Raw genomic sequence first — 9,260 nt, 5'->3', positions numbered from 1 at the left:
GGATCCGCCCCGATAATATGGTACCATATAATTTTTCCATAATTGAAAGTACTCGCACCTAAGCAGTTAAATATAAACATGAGATGGTACACGTTTCCCAGAATTTAAACTCTCTCAGACAATGTTTGATGCTATATGTAACTGATGGACCGCTTAAAATGTATCAGGCAACCCCGAAAGATCACATAATAAATAGATATGATAATTTTAAAAGGGACCACGAAATGCTTGTTCATACCGTTTTTATTACAATGAACGAGTTCGGTTATAAAGTTTCGATTCCTTCTGTTTCGTTAGATTCTTTTTATTTCGTTTCGGCAGATTTCGTTTCCATAGGTATCGTTTCGTTTCGGTAGATTTCGTTTCGTTTCGGTAGATTTCGTTTCGTTTCGGTAGATTTCGTTTAGCACTTTTCAGGTACCCTGAAACTTGCTCTTTCATGATTGATGTTAATGGTGCAATGTAATCTTTGTCATATTTGAACTTACGAATCTCGGAGCAGTCCTTCATAATTCATGTCTGGAAATTTACTTTCAGCTTCGGCCGGTTCTATCAATTAACATGTACACTTAGGTGACACTACTATTTGCTCCAGATAAGAGATTTGACTGTTAAACTAACTCTCTATCACTATTAATTTTATATGAAAGTCCTAAAATGAAAACAGCAACTAAATTTTCCGTTCAAATGATAACTTCCATGACACAATATTTTATCTCATCAAATTGAAGAGTTCCTATAGTCTGTTTTTTCACGTTACTAATACATTGCATCTCCACATACCTACATGTACATGTACTTGTATATCGCTAATTTAAAAAAAAAAAACAACTATAGGAACTCTTCAATTTCGGGGGATAAAATATTGCGCCCTGGAAGTCATCAATTGAACGGATAATTTAGTGATAATTTATTTTATGGTTTACATACTTAGACGGTAAGTAATGCAGCATTAATAGTGATAAAGAGTTGGTTTAATAGTCACCATTTTGATCAATCAATCCTTCCGCCATAAGATAAAGTCACTGCCAAACCCTTTCCAAATTTAAATTGACACAATTTTTTCCCCAGCTGGATAAGTTTCAGTAATAGATGTGTAATATGTTTGCAAAAATGGGATCAGTGTTATAGCATCCTCAATAGTTGTGCTCAAAATCTCAAGAGCTATCTACCGCACAGCAGCTGTCGTAAAGAAAATTACTTTCAATATGCCACCAGATGGCGTATTACAACTCTGGGTAGACCATCGAAATTTATTGAACACAAAAGCGAAACACAGTACGTGATAAGAATTGTAGATTAAAGAGTTACTGTGAACGTGAATGTTATTTATGTTATCTTAGAAATTTCTTCGGTTTTATAGTTAAACATCTGGTATTTTGACATGACCAGTCGAAAATAAACTAGTTTGTGTCGGTCGAGTGCTACATAGACCGCATTAGCCTTCCATGAAATATATGCCGGTGTGGAGAGGTTTCAGCGGTATCATCTCATACTACTTTCAAAAACTGAAAAAAAATATTTCTTATATTTACATTTTACTCCTTTTTAATTGCATTTTAATAATACACTTGTGTTTAGTTTGTGTGTTCACACCAGTGATTAACTTACGTCGATTGTTGACAGGCTATGAGATATTAACCAGGAAGACTGTTGCGGAATAGATATTAGTTATTATACACAGATATCGTATTAAATTCCATTGCAAAAGCCTAAAGAGAACCAAAGATTCAATCTGGATTTTCTTCATTATAATGATATTTTACAATGGCTATTATCAATAGGGTCTTATTTGAGTGATAAAGATTAATGACATGATTTATCATATAGAATTTCAGTGCAAGATTCAAGGACATAGATTCCCAATCTAAGCACTGCAGACAGACAACAAGACGGACAGATGGACTAATATTTATAAATATCAAATGCCCTTCATTTTCGCTAAAAGTGGATGGAAAAAGTAAAACAGAGTTTAAAAATGTAATTTTCTTAATCGAAATAAACACATTGTTTGCAAATATTTATTTAATTTACGTAAGTGGCTGATTGGCTTCCCGTATTTTTAAGCATTTTCCTAAAACGGGAGGGAAAACCTTTACTATTGGAAAATTCTGCTATATATCTGGCTACATATTTCACCCTAATTAAGCATATGACAATGACAATGAATATTCATCAAAAGAATCGGAATGATCTAGATTTTCACGCATACCTTGTGACGTCATTCATTATGACATCATAATGACTCTCGTTGCTAGATTAATGTTTTTATGATAGACGTACAAACGTGATTGAGATAAATGAAAATGGTAAATATTCAGACTTGAAGTAGTAAAACTACATCGTATATTTCGGATATAATCAACATAATACTTTTGTAATCTGTGGGGTTTTTTTTTTCTTCTGCAGGCTGCAAAATATGTCAATGATGAAGTCAAGGAGCATAGTAATGAAGAGGATTGTGTTATTAGTAGCCAGTCTTCCGATAAACTCAGATGTCCTAAAAGTCAGGTATGTGTACAGTCCAAATTTTATTGATAACTGACTGCAAGCAGAGCTTATGATGCCCACGACAATCGTTTGAAAATCAGGGGCGAAAGAATGATTTAATTTTTCCGAGTCCCTGTACATACGTTTACCGTTCGGCAGACGTATCAGTCAGGTTTATTTTTAAAAATGACCCCAAGCAAGGCTACAATACAAGTCCAAAGTTTGTATATTGGTATATCTACGAAAAGAAAGTTTTTGGGAAAAAAGGATTGAGAACGAAAGGATTTGTGAAATGAATATGCAAAATTATATATATCTTTAGCTATTGTAGATTCAAATTTGTTATCAACATCACAATTGCATTAATTGCTATACTGGATATGCACTCCCCTGAAATTAGAAGAAAAAAAAGTATTATTTAGTATAAATTTATTGATCAACAAAGGATAATTTCAAGATAAAGAATGCATTAAAACTTGCTTGCATCTGACATTTTCTTTATCACATTATGACATTCAAATATGTTTACAAAAGGTACGCTCATACTCATTTATGCTGAAATATGCTTTATATACCCGTGTAACGGGTATTTTGTGAGATTGTGAATTTTTGCTATTTTATCCGTAAATATTGGATATCAACATATTAAAATCATATTCATATATAACTTTACGTAGTGAAACGTTGCTTTTGAAAAGCAGATCTTCAGCTTTTGTTTTGAGACAATGTCATTTAACACACTTGATTTTAGATCCTCCTATATCACACCCAAAGCCAATTTTACCCAATATATGTTTTCCTCCAGATTTTCACGAAAACGTCACAACCAAATGCTTGTCGAGTACAAATGTTATGATTATGTTGCAGTGTTGAAACACATTACGAATTCTACATAAGAATTATTTTGATATTTCAATAAACTAATAATCTACCGAAATTTTGACTTGCCCGAATTCAAATATTACTCGCCCGAAAAAGGAAATAATATTACTTAAAATTCATTAAATCATAATTTGGTTCTATAAAGATATTTAACCCAAAAATAGTAAGATAGAACTTCAGACGTGTAGAATATGCAGTCTAGTTCGATACAGTCGTACTAGCGCTTATTGATTAAAATAGGCATGGGTGTACAGTGTAACGGTTCAAATAGTTTCATACATATCCAAGGCAAAATTTTAAGGTGCCACCTTATTTTTCTATTTTATTATGTTTGTATTTATCAAGATTTATAAAAATTAGGGAGATCCCAATGTTATTCTTGTTTAGGTTGTCTGAGTTGTACTTTTGATACTCGGGGATCTCCCTATTATAGGGGTTGTAAATAAGTTGTCATCTTCTTCAATCGTCATTAATAAATAATAATTTTCAACCAACAATATATATTCGATTGTTAATTGCCAAGAAAAATAACAAAATTGCGGGACCTGAGAAAACCGGTTTCTTCGAATAGTATTTTATATTCTTATAAAAATGGAGAGCATAAATCCAAATATTGATTAAATAAGCCTTGTCTGATTGATACATATGATTTTCGGAATTGATCGGATAGAAACAGAAGAAAATTCAAGTCTGATATGCATTGTGTGCGAAATTTTCTTTTACCAGTGGCCTTGTGACTCATTCCAAAGTAAAGATGGTCAATGCACAAATGGGGATGACATGTCTGATGTCGAGACCGGTAGTCACATCTTCAGAGGTTTCCAAGTCAACCTCAAAGAGGCATGTAGTAAATCATTCACAGTCTTGTTTTTTTTTTTTTTTAGTAAGAATGATTTTATTTTTAGTAAGAATGATTTTATTTTTAGTAAGAATGATCCCATGACTTATCACGTAAATTTGTAATGGTTCCAGTATCTGCACTAAAATCTAGACACAAGAAACATTTCCATTTTTCTAATAAGATGTATATTTGAGATGGACTAACAATTTTATTGCCAATAAAATGAATTTCGATAGTTCAAGCGACACACATAAACAGTGGATTTTTATAAATCTCGTCCGGTCATCATCGCCTTTAGCATCCCATCAAGATCATGTGAACAGCATAAAGGATAATAAATATTTGATTTTCCAACCTTTTTTTGAATTGTCTCTATTTGATTAAATGGATAGGGCGTTATGTTGATTAATACAAATCCATTATCGATAGTTGAACTTGTTTTGCGGATCGGAATCATGCCTTTTTATATTCTTTTAACGGATCTTTACCATTTCTAATACTGTTTTTGCTATTTTGTTTGTTAACAGTGGGAGGAGAACATTGACGAGTATGTCAGTATTCACTACAGTGAAGATGTTGTAGACTTGAAACTGGAATACCAAAAGGTATGGACAGTATTTTTAAGTCACCGTAGTCTGATATTCGGGGCATGTTCTTTTTTATCTGTTCGTCTGATTGTTTGTCCGCAAAAACTTTAACCGTAGCCATAATTTTGGAAGGGTGGTGATCGGGCTTCCATATTTCACATTATATCATGTATTCCGTGTAAAAAGACCCTTTCATATCAAACCTTGTGTTTAACCTCCTGATTTTGACCTTGAAGTTTGGCTATACGGGGACATCAGTGTCTCACAAACACATCTTGTTGATTGTTGTTTTATGTCCGATTTAATTTTTTTTTTTTTGGGATATAGAACTGTAGTTGAAGTTGCACACATTTTGACCCATGTACATGTATGGACTTCAGGGTCGAAGCTATTGTCTTTATGAATCAAATTGTCTGACTTGTTTCATACCGATTGTTAAGTTCTTGGCACACTGATTTTGACTACGTATAACTTCGTTTACCTGATCAAGGTATAGGGCTCACGGTGGGTGTGACCGGTCGACAGGGGATGCTTACTCCTCCCAGGCACCTCATTCGACCTCTGGTATATACAGGGTTTCGTGGTTTTTTTTATTTTTTATTTACAAATCCAATTCTGGGCCCTGTCGGATATACAAGCTTAAGAAAAGAAGTTATACATACATATATATATATATATATATATATATATATATAAAAGCACTGAAAAGGCCACGACACTGTTGGTTATTTAAAACTCAAATTTTCGACGCAACCCGCGTCTTTATCAAGAGACATAAATTACATAAACAAATAACACACAAAAACGACAAGTATCGATAAACTACATTGGTGAGAAGAGTGATACACTATTGTACTGAGTGATAAAAATGGTGGTGGTTACGTTGTAAAGCGTGTTTACTGACTATGGTTTAGAGAGTTTGTACCATGGTCGGGTCGGGATGAAAATAAGATTATTCTTGAAAAATTACAGAAATCAGAAAAATTTAGAGGGAAATCTTACAAAACAATGTGATTATGGAATAAAATGGTGGGAAGATAATGATATGGAGTGATTAAGGTAGCAGGGGACAGTTTCGCACTATAGGCCCGGTCAACTTTTTCAAAAAATGGAATTGCCCTGTATTTGAAGTGATATTACATGTGTAAAAATGTATACAATAATTTTAGGATGCATGTCAAATGTAGCTGAGTGCTTAGTAAAAATGTTGATATACAACATGTAGGTGTCACCATGATTCCTAGCATATAGATGGGTGCAAATACGAAACTAAGACACGTGGTCAGTTGCTGAAGAAATTCCGGTGAAAACATGCAGGGTCTAGCAAAAGGTCTGTAGCTGTGAGGGAAGGTGGATGGCCCCATATGAGAGGTAGATTTTTGAGAAGGGCAGATAGGGTTCTTGATTGTGCACAGTGTCTAAATCCCCATGTTTGGTACTGTGATGGTGTGGGGGTGGTGCGGATTAGCCCAAATGAGGGAAAATCAAAGCAAAAAAGGGGAACCTGCTCAGAGCATGTTTTGTGCACCAGCACCAGTATTTATAGATTACATGTAATTTAGGGTCATAATTTATTAACTACACTAATATGAAATACAAGTATTGACATAAAAGGGAAATATGATTTTTCATTAGTCTGTCATAATCTGACTTTGGTGTATACCCCCTATCCACATGTTTCAAAACCAAAGAAACTGTCCCCTGCCACCTTTAAGAGAATGGCATTTTTTGAAACCCATGGAATTCAGTCAATTTCATTAATATTATCAAGATAAATGTATTAGATATGTAATACAACTCTTTATTTCAATAGATGTATCACATTAGTGTCACAATGGTAGACAACAGAGTCAAGGGGGGTAAGCTATGCTTTAGTACTATGGAAAACCAGAATCTGGTCAAGTATCATAGTGACATGTAAGTACATGTAAATAAGCTTAGTGGTTAAAATAATGTTATTTGGGGTACTTCATATACTGTGTATTCTTTTTACATAGATTACATGTAGTTTTACATGTTCTACATGTAATTAACAAATTGTACTGATTGACAGGTCTCAGGTACAGTAGATCACATTTCTTCTCAGCACCATGATACATATTTATGAAAAAATACTTGCAGATAGAGAAATAAGTCATTTTAGAGACATTTTGTACACAAAAAACACAGTTAACACCATTTTCTCATTTATGGGTGGTACTTGTAAACAAGCCACCTCCCCTTTGACATTTGACTGAATTGCATGAATCTTTAGTTTTCACTATTAGGATGGCATAGAATAGAATGTAAGAAGAGAACAGGTATTCAAAATCTTGTTGGGGAGTTGTTTACTTAATTAGAGCATATTTCAGGTCTATACATATACAGTATGTAAAGAAGTAGACAGTGAAGTTGGAAATTTTCTTGATTTTAAGAGCAGTTATGTCCCTTTATCTCTCTCTAATCCATCATTTTCTACACAGGTTCTCATGATTACATGTTCAGCATGTAGCACCACATATAAGGTCACTTTTACCATAGATACAATATACTTGTAATATTATTTGTTAGGCACAGGGATCTTACTCGAACACTCTCATCACTCTAAAATGACAACATCATACACAGAAATGTAGGGTTTTTAAATAATTTTATTGCGTACACATTTAGGGCGGTCGACATGATGTATTGGTGTAGTTTCACTCAGAATAAGTCAGATTTGTCAAAAATGGGAGTTGACGTCAATGACATGAGATGTCAGAATTCTTAAAGGTAGCAGGGGACAGTTTCGCACTATAGGCCCGGTCAACTTTTTCAAAAAATGGAATTGCCCTGTATTTGAAGTGATATTACATGTGTAAAAATGTATACAATAATTTTAGGATGCATGTCAAATGTAGCTGAGTGCTTAGTAAAAATGTTGATATACAACATGTAGGTGTCACCATGATTCCTAGCATATAGATGGGTGCAAATACGAAACTAAGACACGTGGTCAGTTGCTGAAGAAATTCCGGTGAAAACATGCAGGGTCTAGCAAAAGGTCTGTAGCTGTGAGGGAAGGTGGATGGCCCCATATGAGAGGTAGATTTTTGAGAAGGGCAGATAGGGTTCTTGATTGTGCACAGTGTCTAAATCCCCATGTTTGGTACTGTGATGGTGTGGGGGTGGTGCGGATTAGCCCAAATGAGGGAAAATCAAAGCAAAAAAGGGGAACCTGCTCAGAGCATGTTTTGTGCACCAGCACCAGTATTTATAGATTACATGTAATTTAGGGTCATAATTTATTAACTACACTAATATGAAATACAAGTATTGACATAAAAGGGAAATATGATTTTTCATTAGTCTGTCATAATCTGACTTTGGTGTATACCCCCTATCCACATGTTTCAAAACCAAAGAAACTGTCCCCTGCCACCTAAGTTCAAAACAATATTAGGTAGTCCGTACCATTGATGATTCGGATATGGTGAACAGCGAAAAATAATGATTGCCAGAAGAACACGATTAAACAACAAACAAAGTCAATCAAAGGACACTGATCTAGCATTAAAATCAACAATCGAATAAGTGAATGGGAGAGAAGTCTAAGGAAAAAGATTCAATAATATTTTTATTTTTCAAGGTAATATATTTTTCAAGGTCAGACAAATTGAAGTCGCATTCTAGAAATTCTGATATCCCAACATAAAGAGCTATGCGAATCCGAATTTATGTTGATTTAGAATAATGTTTTACCATAGTTTAGAGGTCTTAAGATGATATATTAATAAAATACTAGTCTTCAAGGTCAATACATTTTTTCCTTTATTATCATCCCCCCTTTTTTTTATTTTAAAATTTTAAAAATGAGAGGGAGAGAGAGAGAGAGAGAAAGAGCTATAAAATTTCATAATTGTAATGATTTCTTACGATGTTCTAACATAATTAGGAAGTATTGAAGGTCAAACAACAATCGCAATCCTGGGAATCCTCGCTATGGCTAAACAGGGAACTCAAGGTTAAATAAAGGAACTCAAGGTCAGAGCCTTGAAACCGGGGAAACGAATTGTATTTATATTAATCAAACAAAATAAGATATCTTATCGGGTGAATTTTGGCGATTAGGCTATGGAAACTGATTTTAACTAAGGATTTATCCTGGATTCATGCGCGTGAAATCATTCAAATTATTCATTCCACCTGGACGGAATGATTTCAAACGGTGCATCCAGGATTTTTCCGTGCTCTTTCTCTCTGCATCGGTCCATAATGGGTTATGATCAATAACAAGCACTTGCATGTCTTGCCAAATGTGACCTTCTTTGTTGAAATGTTCCCCTACGGGTTCGGTCACGCGTTTGGTTTTGATGGTTGATCGGTGGTTGTTGGTCCTAAGTCTGATGTTTGTAGTTTCCCCAACATATTGTTGTCCACATTGTTTACAATTGATGAGGTATATGCAGTTGTTGGTTTTACAGGAGAGTTGACCCAATATT

The 9,260-nt window shown here is 34.2% G+C and overlaps 1 long non-coding RNA gene across 1 annotated transcript; it reads left to right on the top strand.

Annotated features, from left to right (window-relative positions):
• The first annotated feature begins 2,405 nt into the window (after window positions 1-2,405).
• LOC130050212 (uncharacterized) lies at window positions 2,406-8,238 on the top strand. The gene is made up of 3 exons (XR_008798631.1): window positions 2,406-2,511; window positions 4,099-6,171; window positions 7,718-8,238. It is a non-coding gene; the product is annotated as an uncharacterized LOC130050212 (long non-coding RNA).
• Window positions 8,239-9,260: the final 1,022 nt, after the last annotated feature.

This window comes from Ostrea edulis, chromosome 9, assembly GCF_947568905.1.
Source record: "Ostrea edulis chromosome 9, xbOstEdul1.1, whole genome shotgun sequence".
Taxonomy (NCBI): Eukaryota; Metazoa; Mollusca; class Bivalvia; order Ostreida; family Ostreidae; genus Ostrea; species Ostrea edulis.
Note: the sequence above shows the minus strand (reverse complement) of the source record. Positions and strands in the feature narration are given on the sequence as shown.